The sequence below is a fragment of the Lynx canadensis genome, chromosome A3, assembly GCF_007474595.2.
Source record: "Lynx canadensis isolate LIC74 chromosome A3, mLynCan4.pri.v2, whole genome shotgun sequence".
NCBI lineage: Eukaryota > Metazoa > Chordata > Mammalia > Carnivora > Felidae > Lynx > Lynx canadensis.
Genome location: NC_044305.1, coordinates 113,301,888 through 113,324,778, shown reverse-complemented (window position 1 = coordinate 113,324,778; position 22,891 = coordinate 113,301,888). Strand labels below are relative to the sequence as shown.

General features: G+C 44.6%; 1 pseudogene; it reads right to left on the bottom strand.

Moving 5' to 3' along the window:
- Positions 1–336: 336 nt before the first annotated feature.
- LOC115509764 lies at positions 337–1,343 on the bottom strand (annotated as a pseudogene).
- Positions 1,344–22,891: the final 21,548 nt, after the last annotated feature.

Sequence of the window (22,891 nt, the reverse complement as noted above, 5' to 3'; positions counted from 1 at the left end):
TTTCATTTGCCACTTTAACAGTGGTATTCCATTATCTTCCAGATTCTATTATTTCTGTGTGTAAGTCAGTTGTCATCTGTGTTTCTCCTCCCAATTCCCCCCCCCCCCGCCCCCCAAATAAAGTGTCTCTTTTTCTCCTCTGGCTTTTTTTGGGGAGAGGGTGTGACAGAGGCCTGATCCCTTGATATTGCCATACATGTAAAAATATATAATTTAAAGTCAGGGAAATAATAATCAGGTCAGTGTTACCTCCCTTCCTCCCCTTTGGCACAGCTTTTCCAACTGGCTTCCTTTCTAGCTTCTTCCTTCAAAATCCTGGAGTGTGAGGGGCAGGGGTCACTTCTTGGCAGCTTCCACTTGGGCTGCCAAAATCTGCTGCTTTCTGAGCAGCCAGGAATGTGGCCCACTTCTTCTGGAAAGCTGCCAAGTCTCCTGAACTGAGGTCCTTTGCCACACGAAGGCCCAGGGAATGGGAAGAGCCAGTGAACAATAGACAACAGGGGCACATCCTGCAAGGCAAAGGCATCATCCTGTGCTTTAACTCAGGCGATCTCATACACATACACCAAGCCTGGCACCTTCTTCCCTGTCTGCCAGGCCCCCCTTCTCAATCCCAGCAGCTGCCTTCAGAAAATAGGAAACAGTGAGTTATCCAATTTTGATTTCACATGCCCTGTCAGGCTTCACAAAACTCTTGGTGGGCAAAGGAATATCTTCTTCTTTTTTTAATGTTTGTTTTTCAGAAAGAGAGAGAGAGTGAGCATGAGCAGGGAAGGGGCAGAGAGAGAGGGAGACAGAATATCTGAAGCTGGCTCTGTGCTGACAGCACAGAGCCTGATGCAGGGCTTGAACTCACAAACTGTGAGATCATGACCTGAGCCGAAGTCCGATGCTCAACCAACTAAGCCACTTAGGTGCCCCAGGAATGCCTTCTTTCATGTCCTTTGTCTTCTTCTTCTTCTTTTTTTTAATGTTTATTTTTGAAGGAGAGTGAGACACAGTGTGAGTGGGGGAGGAGCAGAGAGGGAGACACAGAATCTGAAGCAGGTTCCAGACTCCGAGCTGTCAGCACAGAGCCCAGCGTGGGGCTTGAACCCACAAGCTGTGAGATCATGACCTGAGCTAAGTCAGATTTTTAAGTGACTCAGCCACCCAGGTGCCCTGATGCCCTTTGCTTTCTCGTTGAACTTCTTGCAGAACTGGTTGATGAAGACGCCTCGCTCACTTAGGATGGGGCCTCCCGGGCACCTGGACATGGTCTGGGCTGCCCACATGATAGTCTGAATCATGCTGCTGGCCTTAGGCTTCCTGAGGGCCTGAGTGGCCCAGCTCGGCTTCAACATGATGAGGGGTTCGGTCCTTAGCTCACTTTGGAGCAACAGTAAGAGCAGCAGCTTCGGCACTGCCACCCTGGATTCCCCTCTGGCTATTTTTAAAGAATTTGTCTTCTATCTTTGATTTTCAGTGACTGTAATGTGCCTGGGAGCAATCTTTTTTCTATTCATCCTGTTTGCAGTTTGGTGAGTTTCTTGCATATGCGGTTTCATGTCTTTTATCAGTTTAGAAAATTCCTGACTGTTTTATCTTCAAATATTTCTTTTGCCCAGTTTTCTCTCTTCTTGCTTTCTGTGACTCCAATTCTATGCATGTAAGACTATTTGATATAGTCCCCTGAGTTTCTAATATTTTTGTTTTTAATATTTTTAAAATTTCTCTGTGCTTCTCTTTGGATCATTTATATTGACCTATCTTCAAATTCTCCAATGCTTTTTTCCCCTGTGTCCCGTATTCTGAGCAATTTAATTCTTTTACCCTTCGTTGTGTCCACAGCTCTTCACTATTCACTAGCTTTAAAGAATTAAATACACAGATATAGATGTAGATATAAATTTTCCCTTGGAAAGAGCATCAGTCTTTCATAATTGTCTACAATGCAGTGGTTGTTAAGTAATCTTAAGTCATCCAGGGAACTTGTTAAAAATTCATATTCCTAAGAAATGCCATCAGAGGGGCGCCTGGGTGGCTCAGTCGGTTAAGCATCCGACTTCGGTTCAGGTCATGATCTTGCCGTCTGTGAGTTCGAGCCCCATGTCGGGCTCTGTGCTGACTGCTCAGAGCCTGGAGCCTGTTTCAGATTCTGTGTCTCCCTCTCTCTCTGACCCTCCCCCGTTCATGCTCTGTCTCTCTCTGTCTCAAAAATAAATAAACGTTAAAAAAAAAAAAAAAGAAATGCCATCAGACACCAGACAATATCTAGGGTACTAAAAAATCTTCCAGATGGTTCTGATGCAGGAGTCCCCAGGAACCCTTTGAAAAACTCTCATTTGTTAAAAGCATAAAGTCAGTAACTAGTTGGCAGTTGGAAAAGGCAAATCAGCATTAATTGAGACCTAAGACCATCAACAAACTATCAGATTGCTTTACTAAGCCCAAATTTAAAAACAAAACAACCTAATTTAAACAAATGGGTACACATGGAAATAGACACAGCCTAAAATTGTCGAAAGCCAGGAAGTTGCTTCATTTCAGATGGTATTGATTTCACGTTGGACTGTGGCTCTTTAGTAAGCCAACTGGAGACATAGACAACTTGGGGAAACAAGATTTTCATAGATCTGTTCATTTGTGTTGGTGGGCTGGTGCAATTCTTGAGGGTCTCTAGAGAGAAATATAAGGTTTTAAGGCCTGAAACAAATACCAAGAGCCAAAGACATTAACTGGCATATTATGTAGCTAATTTTTAAACAAACATACCAGAAACTGTACATTCAAATGAGTGCTGTCCTCTTCAACAGGGTATGTAATGCAGAAGGACAAAGACAAATAAGTTGAGTATCAATACCAATTCATTGGTTTGGTGCCCCAAAAAGCTGGATCTGGCTCAGTAGGAAAGAGTGCTTTCATCTACTAGCAAGATCAGCCATGAGCATGGTAGGGGACAGTGGGAACACACAGACTGTATAACTACCTTGCTGGTTTAATAGTAAGATCTCTGGATTAGGGGTTTGAGGACCTGAACTTGAATCTTGGTTCTACCATATACCAGCTGTGAGATTTTTGAAAACACATTTTGTAAGCCTCAGTTTCTTTAATTTAATGGCAATTAGTCCTAAACAATATTTCCACTGTCTCTTTCATAGATATGTATGTGATAGCCCCTTTATAATTTATAAAGAAATAGTCATAAGTTATTCAAAGTCACTTTGGTGGGCTATGGTCTTAGTCACAATAATTTGGTCATTGCATGTAATACTTTGGGAGTGAATTGACAAACAGTTTGAGCAACTTGGAAAAAGGACTTTTATATGTACCTTGTTTTTATAATTCAGCCAGGTCACTGACAAATTGATCACGACCTTTGGATCCAAATGACATGGTTCTTCCCCAAAATAAAATTCACTATCAATGGATGAAGATTTGGTACCCCTGAATTATTAAATAGGGTATGCCACAGGCTTTTGGAGATTCTTCACAAAGAGGAATTCCTAAAATGATTTGTGCAATGGCAGCCTCATTAGTGTAAGAGTATGATCTTCTTTTTTTTAATAATTAAAAAAAATAGTTTTTAATGTTTATTTTTTTTTAATTTTTTTTAATGTTTATTTATTTTTGAGACAGAGAGAGACAGAGCATGAATGGGGGAGGGGCAGAGAGAGGGAGACACAGAATTGGAAGCAGGCTCCAGGCTCCGAGCCATCAGCCCAGGGCCTGACGCGGGGCTTGAACTCACGGACCGCAAGATCGTGACCTGAGCTGAAGTCAGATGCTTAACCGACTGAGCCACCCAGGCGCCCCAATGTTTATTTATTTTTGAGACAGAAAGAGACAGAGCACAAGGAGGGAAGGAACAGAGAGAGAGGGAGACACAGAATCCAAAATAGGCTCCAGGCTCTGAGCTGTCAGCATAGAGCCCAACGCAGGGCTCAAACTCATGAGCCATGAGATCACAACCTGAGCCGAAGCTGGACGCCCAACCAACTGAGCCGCCCAAGCACGCTGAGTATGGTCTTCTAACAGTATTACATTGAAGGCCAAAATTCACTTGAATGTGTAACTGCCTGTTTAATAAACCAGTCATTTTGCATCACACACCCATGGTGTGTATAGCAATATTACCATGTATTGAATCAGAATGATGCTCAGAGGCTACTCCTGCAGTGATCTCTAGGAAGACACAGCGATGTAAACAAGGAGCCCAAGTGAATTCCCAGCCTCTGATAGAGATGGAATTAGAACTCTGCAGTTCTTATTGATAATGTTAGTCTCTAAGCAACCAACTATTGGCAACTTCAGAATTATGAAATACAGATTTCATACAGCTGTGAAAAATCCTGTGTTGTCCATAAACAACTACTGTGATTATGGAGAAGCAAGAAATATTGAAAGGAAAGCAACCAAATAGTCCTTGGGAGGAGTGTCTTTCTGCATTGGCTTCTGGACTTTTGAAGGGGTTGCTGACACAATTCTAATCCTATGAAACTGGGTCATGGGGGGGCCCCTGCCCTGGGCCCTGAGCTTTTGAGGGTCATACTGTGGCCTTCCTCTCTTCATGAGGGAAAGAGTCCTAGAGACAAAGGATGTGCCACTTTAAGTCCAATGTGGTAGGAAGAATTCTAAGATGGTACCCAAGATTCCTATCAATCAAGAGAGAGACTGTCCTGGGTGGGTCTGACCTAATCAGGTGAAATCCCTTAAAAAGGGGACTGAGCCCTTCCTAATGAGAAATTTTCCTCCTGGCCTTGAAGAAGCAAGTTGCCATTAGTTCTGCAGCCTCACAGAACTGAATTCTGCCACCAACCAGTGAGCTTGGAAGAGGACCCTGAGACTCAGATGAGTCTCCCAGCCCTGGTTGACATCTTGATTACAGCCTGGTGAGAGCCTGAGCTGAAGACCAAGCTAAGCCATGCACAGACTCTTGTCCCCTGGAAACACCAAATAATAAATACCTGCCGTTACAGCACAGAACACTGGTTCACCCACATTCATCTTCTAGTTAGTGGTACACAAAGTATGGCCTGTGTACTACTGGTCCATGGTGAACTAAATACAGAAAGTAAGAGTAAATTTTCAGTACTTTCTATGGCAATTTGATACTTCTCAAACATTTTAATGGTATTTTACCATTTAACTGAAAATATAGGTCCCCAGTAGAGTGGACAATTTTTGAAATGTCTATTTTGAGAGAGAAAGAGAGGGTGAGCATGTGAGCAGGGGAGGTAAAGAGAGGGTAAGAGAGAGAGAGAGAGAGAGGGAGAGAATCCCAAGAAGGGTCCACGTTATCAGCACAGAGCCCAACGTGGGGCTCATTGGTGAGATCATGACCTGAGCCGAGATCAAGAGACGCTCAACCAACTGAGCCACCCAGGTGTGCCAGAGTGGACAATTTTAAAACCCAACTAAAAGTAGCTCTTCACCAGAGAATCAGGGAGTCCTTTCTCTAGTCTGCCTGTCAAGTAGTGCTGCTGATGAACTAACCTGTCGCAGACTGTGAGTCTGAAGTTCTCTCTTGTCCAGCAAGAGAGTGGACGCAGAAATGAGAATGAGAGGGGCGCCTGGGTGGCTCAGTTGGTTAGGCGTCCGACTTTGGCTCAGGTCACTATCTCACAGTTCGTGGGTTCTAGCCCCATGTCGGGCTCTGTGCTGACAGCTTGGAGCCTGGAGCCTGTTTCGGATTCTGTGTCTCCCTCTCTCTCTGCCCCTCCCCTGTTCACACTCTGTCTCTGTCTCAAGAATAAACAAACATTAAAAAAAAAAAAAAAAAGAAATGAAAATGAGAGAGACTAATGTCCAGGAGGAGACAAGAGCCCCAAACAGCAGTTTCGTCTCCGTATGTATTGAGCTCACAAGATATTACCCGTATGGTGAACGTGAAGAAAACAAGATCTTACACACGTGAACATGGAGAAAACAACCAGATAGTAATCATTAACTTGTGTGTGTAAGAAGCAAAGGGTCTGGGGGGCAAGTGGAGTTTGTGACATTGGCATCAGATGGAAAGTAATTTCCTGCAGGTGATATAACGAGTTACTCGTGATTCCATTACAATATCTCGCTAGCGTTTTTGCCCTGTGGTGGCAGCTTTCCGCCCTAAGATTTTTCTAACCCATTTATGGAAGTAAAACCTACTTCCCCACACTAACCCTAGGCCTGAGGGTGGCCGAGGGGCAGCTCTTTATAGGGGAGGGAGGATGGAGCTTAGGAGGGAGGCATGGGTCCGTGTCCACATGTGAATGTGAGCCCTTGAATGTGCTGGTGAAGAGGTGGGAAGAGGAGGGAACAGCCAGGGGCCAAAGTAGGTGGCCCTTAAATGCAATCACAAGTGTCCTTGTAAGAGGGAAGTGAAAGGAGATTTGACTCAGAAGAAGGAAACAGGGCATTGAACAATGACGTTACACTACTGGCTTTGAAGATGGAGTAAGGAGCCCAAAGCCAGGGAATGCAGGGAACACAGTTCTAAAAGCTGGAGAAGACAGGGAAAGGATTCTCCCCTTGAGCCTTCAAAGGGTGTGCAGCCCTCTTAATACTTTGATTTTGGCTCAGTAACCTGATTGTAGATTCTGACCTTTCGGCCACCAAGTGTGTGATAATTTGTTAGAGTAGGCATAGGAATCTAATACAGCAAACACTGAGGCTCTTCCTTTCAATCTGAATTAAAAGCCTGGGGTTTTGGTGTGCATGTGCAACCACTACCAGTTTTCTAGATGCTATTCTAGAGACAAGGACATGAGAAGGAGGAAGAGAATGACATAGACCCAAAGGGCATGCTTCTAAAGCAGTGTGGAAGGCTGGGTTCCAGCTGATGTACTACTTTAGAACAAAAGGGTGTTCCCTGAAAATAACTGAAGGAATGCTGGAAAGGACAACATATGTGTTAAGCTTTATTCCCACAGCAGACATTTATGACCTATCAGTCCCTGCTAAGAGCTTGCCTGACAGACAATCAAGAGCTGCACAGGACTTCCATCTATAAATGGTCCTGAGCACACCCAAGAGGGAGCTTTAGGGCAAGCTTCAGAGACCAGATCAAAATTACAAGTTGAAATGGAGCAAATGAAAACTCAGGGAGGTTAGGGAACAGATGTTCCCAACCAAAATGTCTGAGCTTGGAGTCATCTTTTGATCACTGGGAGATGGTGAGGAGCCCTGGATCTGAAATGACTGGGATGTGGCAAGTATTTGTGGGCAGATGAGGCGGGTGGGGGGGGGGGGGAGTCTTTCACCACTCTCTCCACTGAAGCTTTGGGTTAGTCCCAAGGACTGCAGATGCTGTTGAGGCCCAGCGAGTGCTAGGCAGTGGAGAAGACCAGATTCACCTTGTCTACCATCTTCCCTGGGTCTCCAAGGAGAGCTGAGACTATTTCGCAAAGACCTGTAGCACTTTTCCCAAATGGCCTTTCTTTGTTCCCTCTGGTTTCCCAGTCTTTGAACACATTCTGTATTTTGTTGTTGTTGTTGTTGTTGTTGTTCACATAGGTGCCTGAGTCCATCCTGCAAAAATGTTGCTGCAAGCCACCAGGTAGATAGTGCCTCGTGCATCCCTGATGGGCTTGTTGCTGATCACTTTCATCTCTGCTTGAGAAGAAATGGGTTTTGGGTTTTTTTTTTTCTGAATCAGACCTACTGACCGTAAGGTTCTCTGTATAGCTGCAAAACCATCTTGCTTAACTAGTCTAACTCTGGATACAACTTACATCAAAAGAAGAACTGTAGTGAATAGAGTTTACTCTCCCAAATCCATGTATCTCCACTGGCTTCCCAAGAGTTCGGTATCTGCCGGCGTGGGAATGGCAGCCATACGCGTGGGAGAAGGGCGCTCCCTCCAGAAGCACTTCGTCTGTTTGCTTTGGTGTTCGACTCATTCTGCCTGAAACTTAGAGCTTCTGTCTCTCCTGGGAGAGGGGATCCTTGAAGCAAAGGAACATCTCATTCTCATTTTCATATTCCTTCCTCTTGCCCACCCCCATGACGCTCCCCCCCCCCCCGTTGGCTCTCCACCAATACTTTAGCAACTGCTGTAATTAAGCACTTAATATATAGCCCACAGAATGAATAGGAGCCTTCACACATTAGTTATTTACCAAACTGGTAGCAGAAGTATCTTGAAAGTGCATAGCACCTAACCATTTGATATGTTTTTGAATCTAACAGTTTATAACATCCCTGTGAACTCCATATAAGTAATAATAGCTCTATTGAACGTGTTTAGAAAATTGAAGTCTGGAAGAGTTGTGACGTTAGGAAGGTCACACTGCAAATTCTTGGCAGAGTTCATTGAGGACTTGTTTCTTACTCCGCCGTCCTTGCCACGATGCCATGAAACTTTTTGGTTCATCTACCTGACCTCCAGTAAAATTACAAACTTTCTCATTTTTGCAAGTGGGGAGGAAGGAGACTGGGACTAGGCATCTAAGTTTTGACTTGGGTATAAATTGTGGCAAGAGGGCTGTGACTGTGGTCTTGTGGATTGGAGATATCAACAAAACCATCACTCTCTAAATATAACCCAAAAGGACACCCTGGCGGTTCTGAACCACATCAGATAAACCACAATACCAACTTTGTTTTCTGACTGCAATCTCTTACTCATGTCAGGTTATTTGGTTATTTAAGTGACGGTGGTAAGCTTCAGGCTTGGTGATCTCTAGAAAGAAAAATCTTACTTTTAGGTGCTTATGCATGAAGACTCACAGAGCCTAGGGGATGGTGCCAGATACTGGTTTCCTTTCCCATCAGGGTGCTGCCTGCCAGCCCATATCGAAGTCCATCCTGGAGGATACCTAGGATTTCCCGTCTCCCTGTGGCCCTATCACCCCACAGTCCCCTCTGCCTTTTGGACCCACCCTTCCCAGGGCCCTCTGTCCTGAGTCACATATATTCAGCCCAAAGGGGCAGCAGCAGATACATTAGGTTCTTCCCAGAGAAACCAGATCCGCCCCCCCCCCCCCGGTCAAATCATGTTTATTGTGCAAATATTAGCTTCTTTGCTGCACAGTATCCATGAGTTATTACATGAACAGAGTTTCATTCTCTGCATCTTCTTACAAAAGATATTTTCCCAGCAGAGAATGGGAGTGGAGGCAAGAGGAGAATGAGGAGGGAAGAAACCCCACCCTGTCACACTTAGAGCTTTCCAAGTGATCGCATGCCCCACACTCCCCAACTCATTTGTTCAAAACATGTTCCTTGAGGATTTGCCTTGTGGCAAGAATTATGACATGGGATATACACATCTATAGGCTAGAATCCTTGACCTAAGGGAGTTCATGGTTTAGAAAAAGAAGGTTGGGGTGCCTGGGTGGCTCAGTCAGTTGAGCCTTCGACTTTGGCTGAGGTTGTGATCTCAAGGTCTGTGAGTTTGAGCCTTGCATCGGGCTCTGTGCCCACAGCTCAGAGCCTGGAGCCTGCTTCGGATTCTGTGTCTCCCCCTCTCTCTCTGACCTTCCCACCGTTCATGCTCTGTCTCTGTCTCAAAAATAAATAAGCATTAAAACAATTTACAAGAAAAAGAAGCAGGTTTATTTAAAAAAATTTTTAATGCTTATTTATTTCTGAGAGACAGAACATGAGTGGGGGAGGGGCAGAGAGAGAGGGAGACACAGAATCAGAAGCAGGCTCCAGGCTCTGAGCCATCGGCCCAGAGCCCGACGCGGGGCTCGAACTCACGGACCATGAGATCATACCTGAGCCGAAGTCCGATGCTTAACCGACTAAGCCCCCCGGGCGCCCCGAAGCAGGTTTATTTTAAAGTGAGGTAGAATTAGGGGCACCTGGGTGGCTCAGTCGGTTGAATGTCTGACTTCGGCTCACGTCATAAGCTCACAGTTGTGAGTTCAAGCCCAGCACTGAGTTTGCTACTGTCAGCGCAGAGCCGGCTTCAGCTCCTCCCCTGTTCGCGCTCTTTCTCTCAAAAGTTGATAAAACATTAAAAAATAAATAAAGTGCGGTGGAATTACAATGATTAGAGAAATGCCCAGCGGAGTACAAATAAGGAGCACCTGCAGTCCCAAGTGACTCAAAGCTTCCTGGAGGGATGGATGCTCGCCTTGCTCCAATTTCACAGGTGGGGTCACTGAAACGGCAGAGACCCTGGAGCCGCGGGGCAGACTGCAGCGTTAGGAAATCGGGCTTCCCCACCGCACGAGCCTGGGGGTCCTCAGAGTGGGCCTGGGAACAGCTCAGGCAGCGGAGACTGAGAACTTCCAGAAACGAGAAGATCGTTTCCAAGAGGTACCCAGGAGGAACTGATGTGATCCCAAAATGAGGTGTGAGGGCTTTGGGGTTCCAGCGGATTTCCCCAGGGCGGGGTTGGGTGGCGTGGGGTGGGGCAGCAGCAGAAGAGGGAGGTTGAGAAAGACTGTGATTTTGTTGCAATTTTATAAAACATCTTCCTTTATTTTTACCAGTAGTCGGGTGCAGGCTAGCAGCACCTGACGGCGATTAATACGCTCAGCCTCTGTCTGAACGTGTGACTTTGTCCTCTCGCAACCTCATGAGGGAGAGTGATTCTCTCTTTTGAAAACTGTGGCTTCAGAGGTTAAGTGACTCATTCCAGATTGCAACTGGAGTGTGAACCTGTTATGCCCAGAATTCGTGATCCCCAAAGACCACCAGGGAGCTGAGTCCGATGCAAAAGCAAAAGAGCCTTTATTCGAGCTAGCTCGAGCTCAATCCCCTACCTGCACCGAGGCAACAGTGAGATACCGGGGAGAGAGAGAGCGAGTTTCAAAAGGACAAAGGTTTTATTGGGGCCTAGGGGCAGTTGGCGAGGTGATGGCTATGGCCTCAGCCGATTGTCTGGGGAAGGGTCGGAGTCCTCTTACGAAGGTCCTGGGCGTGTTTTGATCGCGAAGTTTGAACGGGTGAGCGGGAGGTTACTCAAGGGGAGGAGGCGTGGTCAAGGTGAAGGACACAGAACAAGAGGGAGTGGGCCGGTGTAGGCCCGCCCTTTCAAACCCTAGTATCCTGACTTGAGAGTCTGGTGCTTCGTTGCTACACTAACACAGAGACCGGAAATAGGCTTGATGTTGGGTAAATCCACAGATATCTGGTGTTCGGCCAGTGCAAAGGGGGGCTTTGGAGTGCAGTAGCTGCTCTTTATTGACCATCTGTTAGGAGCTTTAGCTCATTAATCCTCTCAGCCTACCTATGAGGACAGCATAGTACTGCCCCATCTTACAGGTGATGGCATCGAGGTACAGAGATGTTAAGCAACCTGGTCTAGGTCACACAGCTAGTAACATGTGGGTCGGAATTTGAAGTCAGATATGTCAGACGGCAAAGTCTGCATGCTTGCAGCAGTCATATGTAAAGTGATTCTGATATTCTAAATCAGTGGTTCTCCACGGGGGCAAGTTCACCCTCGAGGGGACATTTGGCCATGTCTGGAAACAGTTTTGATTCACAACTGGGAGGGGGGTGCTACTGGCATCTGATGGGTTGAGACCAGACATTCTGCCAGGGATCCTATAATGCACAGGACAGCCCCACAGCAAAGAATTACCAAAATGTCAATAATGGTAAGGTTAATATGCCCTGGTCTAGGGGCACCTGGGTGGCTCAGTCGCCTGAGCATCTGACTTTGGCTCAGGTCGTGATCTCACAGTTCATGAGTTCGAGCCCCGCATCGGGCTCACTGCTGTTCGCGCCAAGTCTGCTTCGGATCCTTTGTACCCCTCTCTCTGCCCCTCCCCTGCTTGCACTCTCTCAAAAATAAATAAACATTAAAAAAAAAAAAAAAGCCCTGGTCTAAATTTAAATAATTCTAATGCATTCTGAAGAAATAGCAACTTTTAAAATTCCTCTGTGAATTCCTAGGTCAAAGGTCAAAGGATCCTGAGTCCAATTTCCTTCCAACTTTGCTCCTTGCAAAACGTTTTGGGCAACGGAACTGTGGTGCCCATGGGGACGGACGGTGTGAGTGCCAATGGTGCACCCACTGAAGCCCTGGGACCTGGCCAGGACCCGCGGGAGCATACGTCACCAGCCTCCAGGGCAAAAGCATGAGCTCTGGCCCTGGACAACGGCGAGGGTGGGTGGAGAGGGAGCATCCGTTTCTTATTTGCTATTTGTTGGGTATTCTTCAGGATATAGTGAAGCCTTTTCAAATGTAAAGAACTTTTGAATGTAAAATGTATCAGGGCTGCGGGCGAGCTGCCCTGCAGGTCAGACCGTGGGGATGCATCAGGGCTGAAGCCCCTGGCGTGCCTTGCTCTAATTTGCACAAGCACACCAAATGAGCTAGCAAAGACCCAACGCTCCTCGAGCCCCAGGTGTGAGCAGCTGGCTGTGAGATTCTTTAGATTGGGAAAATACACAATGACCGCTGAACTACTCCGAAATCAGTAACACGTTAAAATGAACTTACATTTCATTAATCACGGCTACATCTACGCTTGAAAAATTGTAGTGCCAGTATAAACCAGAGGTTATTCATTCAGCCTGCAGACAGCACTTGGCCCGAATGGACTTGTGGACTAGCGAGGGCAGTAACTCCAAGTTTGCCCAAGATTCTGGGCCTGCAGGATAAGCAAAGCTGCCCCAGACCTTTGTGCATGAAAGTTATTCTGTTCCCTAGTTGAAGAATTTATTTCAGGGGTGGAAGGCCAGTTGGCAAAATATGAACATTTTACACATTGTTGCACAATAAAAAATTCAAACGTTAAACATCTTCAGTTTTCACAGTTGTTGGAAAGAAATTAGGCCCTTGGACAAAACCCAAAGAAATAATGGGCTCTCTAACTCCTGCCCCAAACACTTCTCCCATCTGGGCCTGCCGCAGCTTTGCTGTTCCTGCATTTGTAGATCTTCACTTGTCCTATAGACTAGCACTGTCCAATAAGAATGTAACACTTTTTCCCTCAGGGCACCTGGGTGACTCAGCCGGTTAAGTATCCGGCTTTGGCTCAGGTCATGATCTCACAGTTCATGGGTTCGAGCCCCATGCCGGGCTCTGTGATGACAGCTCAGAGCCTGGAGCCTGATTTGGATTCTGTGTCTCCTTCTCTCTCTGCCCCTCTCCCACACACACTCTGTCTCTCTCAAAATAAATATTGAAAAATCTAAAAAAGAATTTAAATTAATTGAAGTGATGTATAACGGAAAACCCAATGCTTCCGTCACCCTGGCCACATTTGAAGGGTTCCACAGCCACATGTGGAATGGCAACTATACGGGACAGCACAGTTCTAGGCCTTCCATGTGATTTAACAGGCCTCTATAAACCTCACAGACCCCATCATCATGTGTCAGTGGTTTGAAGAGAAGTTCTAGAACCTTCTCTGTGTGACATCAGAGCAAACCTGTGGTGGTTGTTAGGAAGCTTTTGGTTTATGTTTAATGTAAAAACTTCCTACGGTGTTAGCGCATTTCAGTCTGACATTTTCCTGTGGAGATGAAGAATAATATGCTATTTTGGGCCCTGTAGTGATTGCCATCCACAGTTGAAGGTCATTCCCAAGCAGGCTGGTTTTTCTGGTCTCCTTTGACTTTGTTTCTAGGAGTGTGGTTTTCGAAAGAATTCAGAAAGACAAACCCCTGAGGAAAAATTTCTTGGGTGAGTGTCAGTCTGCAGCCAATGGGCAATCGGGATGGAAGGCTGGAGGGGCTCCCATCTCTGAGAGACCTCAACCCCTACACTTGCAAGTGTGATATGGTCAAAGTTGGAAGGACGAAAAAGGACCTTAAAAAATTTCAAGCCGAAGAGTTTAAATGGCCACAGAGCAGCAAACCAAGGTCTACAGCTACTATGAAATAGTAGTGGTCAGTACCTCTATTGACCTCTCTTTGCTATTCCAGAATATGTTAATAATGAGACACACCCAAAACATGTTTAGCATCACACCATCTGCTGCTCTCTCGTGGCCAGTATTATTGTCATCAAATCTGATCCCAATGTTTGCCATATTATTGGATATCCTATGAAACAATCTAAAAATACACCTTTTTCCCTCTAAATCCGTCCTAACCTTACAACTGGGGTAGCAACTACAACACTTTACCTATTTTTTTACTCTTAAGGATTAGGTAATAATATTAAATTCCCCCAGCTCATGCTAGTCTGTTTGCACTTGACTTGGTATTTGAAGCATATATTTATAAACTAAGGCTGTGCTATGTTTTATCCCGTGCAATTGTCCCATGAGGTTATGGGTTTGCAGATTTGTGGTCTCTGATAATGTTTTCTGTTTTAAACCGAATACATCCCGTCTCTCCCAACTGAAGTTCCTCAGCTAAAGTGATTTTCATTTCTGAGAATTTCTTCTTTTAATTTTTTTAAGTTTATTTTGAGAGAGACAGAGATAGCGTGAGTGAGGGAGGGGTAGAGAGGAGAGAAAGAGAATCCCAAGGAGGCTCTGCACCGTCAGCGTAGAGCCCGATGTGGGGCTCAAACTCACAAAACCGTGAGATCATGACCTGAGCTGAAACCAAGAGTCCAACACTCAACCAGACTGAGCCACCCAGGAGCCCCTCATCTCTGAGAATTTCTTGAGAGCTCTTTCTATTATGGAGGATAAAGGAATAAAGGATTCACAGCTGCCCAAACTCAGGGCCTCTTTAAATACAGGCCTTGTGGGGAGCCTGGGTGGCTCAGTTGGTTGAGCATCTGACTCTTACTTTGTGGCTCAGGGCATGATCTCCTAGTTTGTGAGATCAGGTTCCATGTCAGGCTCCATGCTGACAGTGCAGAGCTTGCTTGGGCTTCTCTCTCTCCCTTTCTCTCTGCCCCGCCCCTGCTCTCTCTCTCTCTCTCAAAAAATAAAAATAAAATAAAATAAAAATAAATAAATAAAATCAATAAATACAGGCCTTGCATCCAGAACTTGATTTCTTCCTTTAATGGGGTGGGGGTGAGTTCTGCACTCAAGGAAGGAAGGATTTAGGGAGCAGTTGAAGCAGCAGGTTTTCCCCGGGCTTCTGCTCCGCTCTTGTGTGGCTGCTATTCTGTGGGCCTTCCGGCAAGTTCTAAAAAAGCCAATTAAAGCAGAAAAGCCCCTTAGAACCAATTCTATTGCCCCCAATATAGCTGTTAAACTTATAACTTTCAGAAAGCACTCAGTGCTTTGTGTGCCCCTATAGCAGATCAGCGAACTACCTACTGCTTTTCCATAACATTCTTGAAATCGCTTGTTATACTTATATATTTATCTGTAGATGAACATCTTTATCAGAAACAAAAAGGGCAGGAGTATAGACTGTAAGATCGGTTCACAGAGAAAAACACACATTTCTATTTTGCCAAACACACCACTTGTTTCCAGGGTCTATGGCCATATAACATGTTACCTGTGAAGGCTGGATAGTTGAAAAACTTTATTTCTGTTTGATTTCAAATAAAAAGAAACAGATATTTAATTTTCAGAAATGTACGTTGCCTCTGACTCTTAAAATAGACACCCCTCCGATTTTTACTTGCTTTCACTTTGTAACTATTGTTTGCTGTTTGTTTTAATCCTCTAGAAAGAGTTAAACTTCTTATAGACATTGATCCAATGGAAATAATTGGCCAAAGGCCTAAACTTGTTCTTTATGAGAAATATAAGACTCTAAGGGATTCCAACCCTTTGGAATCCTCACACAATTTGCCCAGGAAGCAGGACATTGGCAGAAAGGGACCATAGGTAACTTTTACCATGTTTATATGGATGTGGATTCTGGGTTTTACAAATAGAGAAATATTGTACAAGTCCATGGGGATAATGAAGTGAAATGTGGAGAAAGAGAAAGATCCCTTTGCCTTTTAAGACCAAGTAGTATAGCCAAATGAGACAAGTGAGAGCCTAAAGGTAAAGGTATTAAAACATTGTTTGCTCTTTTTACTTCTCTCTGTGGGGCACCTCTCAGAAAGAGAACAGTTTCACAATGTGGATGGAAGATGTATTGAAATTTTTTAACACAGAATAGCCAAAACAATCTTGAAAAAGAACAAAGTTGGAGACTCATACACCCTGATTTCAAAATCCACTGCAAAGCTGCAGGAAGCAAGAGAGTGTAGTGCTGGCATAGGATAGGCATATGGGCCAATGGAATAGAACCGAGAGTTGAGAGCAGACCCATACATCTATGGCTAGTTGAGTTTCAGCCATCTAGTCAATATCATTCGATGGGGGAAAGAATAGTTTTCTCAACAGATGGTGCTGGGACAACTGCTTATCTACATGCGAACAAATGAATCTGGAACCCTACTTCACACCGTACATGGAAATCAACTCAAAACAGATCAAAGCTCTAAATGGAAGAGCTGAACCTATGAAACTTTTAGAAGAAATCATAGGTATAAATTTTGTGACCTTGGATTTGACAATGGTTTCTCCCCTATGAGACCAAGAGCACAAATAACCAGGGAGAAAAGATAAATTGAACTTCATCAAAATGAAAAACTTCTGCATGTCGGAAGATTATAGGGCGCCTGGGTGGCTCGGTCAGTTAAGTGTCTGACTTTGGCTCAGGTCATGATCTCACAGCCCGTGGTTTTGAGCCCTGCGTTGGGCTCTGTGCTGACAGCTCAGAGCCTGGAGCCTGCTTCAGATTCTGTGTCTCCCTCTTTCTGCCCCTCTCCCACTCAGTCTCTGTCTCTGTCTCTGTCTATCTCTCAAAAATAAACATTAAATAAAAAAGATTATCAGGAAAGTGAAAAGATAACCTACCAAATGGGAGAAAATATTTGCAAATCCTATCTCTGATAAGGGTCCAATATTGAGAACATATGAAAGGCTCTTACAGTTTAACAATAAAGAGAAAGGGGGCCTGGCTAGCTCAGTTGGTGGAGCATGTGACTCTTGATCTCAGGGTTGTGAGTTCAGTCCCCACATTGGGTATAGAGATTACTTAAAACCTTAGGGAAAACAAAGAGAAAAATAACCCAATTTAAAGATGTGCAAAGATGTGAATGTATGCTTCTCCAGTATACAGGTGGTCCATAAGCACATGGAAAGATGCTCTACATCATTGGTCATCAAGGAAATTTAAATCAAACTGCATGATATACCACTTCACATCTACTAAGACACTACAATAAAGAAATTTTAATGGAAAGTAACTGTTGGCATGGATGTTGGCCTGGAACCTTCATGTATTGCTAGGAATATAAAATGGTACAGTCACCATGGAAAACAGTTTGGCAGTTCCTTAAAAAGTTAAATATAAAGTTACCGTATGACTCAGAAATTTCACTCATAGGTATATACCCAAGAATTGGAGACGTATGTTCATACAAAAACTTTTAGATGAATGATAATAGCAGTGTTATTAGTAATAGCCCCAAGGCAGAAACAACTCAAATGTCCCTGAATTGATGATAGGCAAAACGTGGTATATTTGTAGGAAACAATTAAACAAAAGGGATCCCTGACACGTTAGCCTTTATTCCCCCTGCTCCGCTTCCAGGCACCCCCTGACAACCACTAACCCACTTTGTCTCCTTTGATTTTGCTTATTCCGGACATTTTATATAAATGGAATTGTACAATACGTGGCCTTTTGTTTCTAGCTTTTTTGTGCATGTGTGTGTGCTGGCTTCTTTCACTTAGCCATGCTCATTCATGTTACAGTACTTCTGAAGGTACTGAGAGAGAGAGAGAGAATCTTCAGCAGACCCCATACTGAGCACAGAGCCCGATGTGGGGCTCGGTCCCATGACCCTGGGATCATGACCTGTGCAGAAATCAAGAACTGGACACCTAACTGATTGAGCCATCCATGCGCCCCCTTCATTACTTTGCACTGCCAAATGATACTCCATTGAATGGATATGTTGTATTTTGTTTACACATTCATCAGTTGACATTTGGGTTGTTTCCACTTGTTTTGGCTCTTATGAAGAACGCTGCTATGATCATTCATGCACAAGTTTTTGTGTGGTCATGGTTTCATTCCTCTTGAGGTTTTGTGTATATTTTAAAAGCTGTGCAGGAGTGCTTCAGTCTTCTAAGCCGGACTTCGACTCCGGTCATGGTCTCACGATTCATGGGTTCCAGCCCCACGTCAGGCTCTGTGCTGACAGCTCAGAGCCTGGAGCCTGCTTCAGACTCTGTATCTCCCTCTCTGCCCCTCTCCTACTTGTGCTCTGTCTCTTTCTCTCTCTTTCAAAAATAAATAAACATTAAGAAGATTTTTTTTAAAGCTGTATAAATTTAGAAAATTGTCATTCCCTTCCTCACATGTATAAAGCTTTCTCATCAAAAGGTAGAAAATTATTAGAGCATGTAGAGTTCTAAGGGACCTAAGGTACCTGCTCAGTTAGACTCTGGTTTCATTGACGAGGCCTAGAGAGGCAAGGTGACCAGTACGGGTCAGCCAGCCTGTGGGTGACTGAGACAGGCACGGAGCCATATCTCCCAACTGCATTGGGGGGGAGGCCTCCCTACCTCCCCCAAACAGTCCCCACTCTCTGTAACTTGCTGTGGTCCTGGTGCTTCCAAACGCATCCCCGCATGCAGGAGCTTAGGACAGCGGCCGCTGGTGCTGTTTCTCATGAAAGATCTTGGAGGCTTGGAGTCCAGCAGGTGGCTTCTGGCCCCAGGCTGTCAGATATCGCGTGTGGGTCACACTAGCCTCCCTGATCAATGGATTGGCTCTGGCATTCCGAGGGCTCTGCAGAGGAAGGCAGGCCTTTCGGAGTGGGCTCTCAAAGTGGGCACCAGCACCTCACAGTCGCCTAAGATGAGCTAGTGACCGAGGGTGGGCTTCTCACAGGGCACCATGAGATGCTACTACCCCGACACCAGTTTGCTAACCAGAGAGAACTTTGGAGGAGCTGGTAGCTAAAGTCCCATGTGGGGGCCAAGCGCCATCATAACTTGGGCTGTAATACTGTATCCAAGGGCCAGCAAGCCTGAGAAATGTAGGATTCATGTCTAAAACAGAATTCTCTGTTCCACAGCACGTAGAATATTTTATTATTTTTTTAACATTTAGAGAGAGACTGAGTGCAAGTGGGGGAGGGGCAGAGAGAGAGAGGAAGACACAGAATCCAAAGCAGGCACCAGACTCTAAGCAGGCTGTCGGCACAGAACCCAACATGGGGCTTGAACCCACGAACCATGAGATCATGACCTGAGCTGAAACCAAGAGGGGGACGCTTAACCGACTGAGCCACCCAGGTGCCCCAAGAATATTTTATAATCCAAATGGGCTGATCACCTCTTCACTTGCATTAGTGAGATGCTATTATCTCAGTAAGTGTAAATATCAGCTCTGTTAGATTTGGACAAGTTTTTGGGCCTCAGATTGCTGTTCCGTGGTCTTGCTACAAGCTTTGCTGTGAGCGTAGGAATGTGGGGCCGACAAGAACAGATGTCAGAGCCCCCGGAAGATCAAAGTGCCGGCTCTGCCTTAGAAAATTTGCCTGGGCCAAGTAGTCCTCTGGATCTGCAGGAAGGCAGCCATAAATATTCACTACAGATCCATTCAGTCGAATCAACTCTAAAGCAAGCATACTCTTTGAATTCTTTTTCAATTTTGAAAAATTTAGTTGAGGTATAGTTGACCTAGAATGAATGAGTTTCAGGCATACAGCATAGTGATTCAACAATTATATATGTTACAAAATGCTGACCAGGGTAAGTGTATTACATTATTGACAAAAGTGAACATATTCTTTTTTAAAAATTTTTATTTATTTATTTTGAGAGACAGCGAGCACAGCTGGGGGCGGAGCAGAGAGGGGGAGCACAAAGGATCCAAAGTGGGCTCTGTGCTGACAGCAGCTAGACCCATGCGGGGCTCGAACTCACAAAACGGTGAAATCATGACCTGAGCCGAAGTTGGACACTTAACCGACTGAGTCACCCAGGTGCTCCAAAAGTGAACATATTCTTAACCGTTTCCCGGGGAAGATGAAAGCTGGTGGAATGACAGCCATGACCGAAAGCCTTGGGAACAATCCTCACCACTGGTTTCCTCCCCTAGAGTTCATCCCCTTCCCTGATATCCTAATTAATTTGGTGCAGAGAAAAATCTCTCTGCTCTGTACAAAAACTACCCTAAAATTGTTTTTGCAGTTTATCTTTTCAAAACTGAAAATAAGAACACTTTGTTTCTAGCACTGTGGACAGTGATTCCAGACAAGGAAAACCAGAAGGATTTTATGACTCAGGAAAAGCGAGCTCCCAGAGGGGCCCGGCTGTTTTTCTTTCCCTTTTGCATTCTCTGAATCTCTTCTTGATTTAAAAAAAAAAAAAAAAAAAGCCTCTCAACCTGACCCTCCACGTTTCCAGACTTCTCTTTCTGGTCCCAGCACCCTCTTCTCCAAGTCATTTTTCTGCGTTCTCTTGCTTCCCTACATTGGCAGGCCCAAATTTTTTGCCTGGGCTTCTCGCTCTCATTTACTTAGAAGCTCATAATTATTTTTTTCTTGTGGGTAAAAATGAGCAGAAAGCCAGTAGGATGATTTTTAAAAAGAGAAGCTCTCCACAGGCCTGCTCCAGGTTTGGCGGAATCCTTCCTACGATAGCGTGCTTAACTGACACTGCATTGTTTTGCCGCGTTTTGTTCAACGGGTGGACTCCATTATCTTTTACGTTGTGCACTTTTCTCTGAAGACGGTTCACCAGTACAGCTGGATGAAACAAATGTTGAATGGGAACAAAATCAAAAGTAGATACTTTCAGACCGACCCTAACATCATTAAGGATATCTATGCCAAACCTGCATCTGGTAGTAAAATCTTTCTTTTTCAAACATTGTTTTCTCCAAAGAACCATCCAGAAGTGGCTACTGTGTGAAAGAAAGCTCTTTAACCATTTATACTTTGTGGTTTTTAACAGGCATGTCTTTGTCTGATAGAGGTTATCACCCAGCACTCAATAGACATACAATTCTGATGAGTTCATGACGTCTTATCTAAGGAAGTACCTGCCACCAAGAAAACTAATTGACAAGGGCAGCTCATTTTTGCCACACGGTATGAGCTATCTCTGTCCCCAGAGATGCAACTTCCCGCGGTGTGACAAATTGTTTGTGGGACCATACGCATTACAACCCAGACAGTTAGACAAAACACCCCGTTGGACTGAAACTGCACTCTGAACCCCTCAACCAGAAACATGCAAAGTCACACCTGCTGGCCCCCATTGCAGCTTGTGTTTTCCGCCTCTATTTTTGTTTTTTTTTCCTTTCCGACAAAGAAAAGTCAACGTTAAATGAATCTAATGTTGAGGAAAGGACCCGGGGTGAGGTTCCCACAGAAACTTAATTCAGTTAGTGATTCATTAGGTGGCGTAACTATAGATGGTGTGAGTGGTGTGGCTGAGGTCAAGTTGTGATTTGGAGTTTAAACCTTGATGTTCTCATTGTTGCCGGCCACTGGATGGAGCATAAGTGGCTGACCATGGGGCAGATCCAGTCTCAACAGTTATCTGTAGTTTGGTCCTGGTTATTGTGTAAAGATTGATGTTCTCTAGAAAAGCATCCTTGCCACCATTGAATTCTCACAGACACTGCTGTTCATACCTGAATATTTATGACGCTTGAAGGTAGGAATTTTTCATAGGTGGAAGGTGGGATTATTTGGAACAAAACAGGGATGAGAGGTTTCATTTTTGGAGATCCATGTTGACATGAAAAACTCCTAAAGCTATTAAATGTCAAAACCTCTCTTTTCAAGAGAGAATTTCTCCTGATGCTGTAACAAGAGGAGAACGTAGTGCTGCCTTTGGTAACATTTGTGGTATTTGTCTCTGGTGCGTATCGATGTATATCATGTGCATTGAACGCTTGGGTGCCTTCTATATTTTAACTTGTGAGCAAAAGTCTACAGTTTTATAAGCTATGAGCATATATCATATACATATATACATGTACGTACAGTAAAAGCTTACATTCCATTTTGCTGGTATTCATATTGGTTTTCCCGGGAGCACTGTAAGTTCCATAGAAATGATTTATTAGTGCTTGTGATGGAGAGTTCTAACTGGTTGCAACTAATGCCCATTTTCTGGAGCTTTTGGTAGACTTGCAGGGGGAAACATGTACCTTTGCATGTTTTTAGGAGTTCTGTTATCATCATCGAATCAAATGCAGCCTTAGTGTATCCAGTCCTTCCTGTCAGCCCACTTACAGGTCCCATCTTGCACCCTTTCTGATGGCCATTCAATGCCTGCCACCCAAGTCCATTTTTGGATTATTCTAGCCATTGGTCTTCAAACTCCATATTTAATTCATTAGTAGATTCTGTCTCCAGTGCCTCCAAAATTTTTTGAATGAACTTCTTCTCAACCTGACTCCACACCCTCAATTCACATTGCTGCCTCATCTAAATGCTCCAGTAGCCTCCTAGATGCTCTCTCTGCTTCCGCCCTGGCCCGGGGCTGACTCATGAAACACAGAACTGCTGGAATAATGTGCAATGTGTATGCATCAGAACACATACATCAGTCAGATCATGTGACTTTCCTGCTCAAAACTTTCAGTGGCTTCCCTTACGTCTTCGAATACATTTTAAATTCCTTAAGATGGAATCTTATTCTCTGATGGCTGTCGCTCTCTTTAGCCTTACCTCACAATTTCCTGTTTTCCTCTCTCCTGAGCACCACATTTCCCATCCAGGCTCCCTTCAATTCTGGGAATGAGTCAAACTCTTTCCAGTCTTAGGGCCTTTGTACCCACTGTTCTGTCTGCCCCAAAGTGTTCACAGAACACTACCCTTGTCATAGGGGTCTCAGCACAGATGTCACCTCCCAAGAGGAGCTTTCCCTAAAACCATCTTTCAAGTGGGTACTCTCTGTTACTCCCTATTCATTCCTTATTCTTCCTTCCTGGCTTTTGCTATGATCTGCATTTGCTGTGATCTGTAAGTTCCTTATTGTTGGTTTTGCTTATTGTGGGTTTTCCTCTAGAAGACTCTAAGTCCAATGAAGATAGGAACTACCTATTTTTTTCTTGAACAGGATAATAC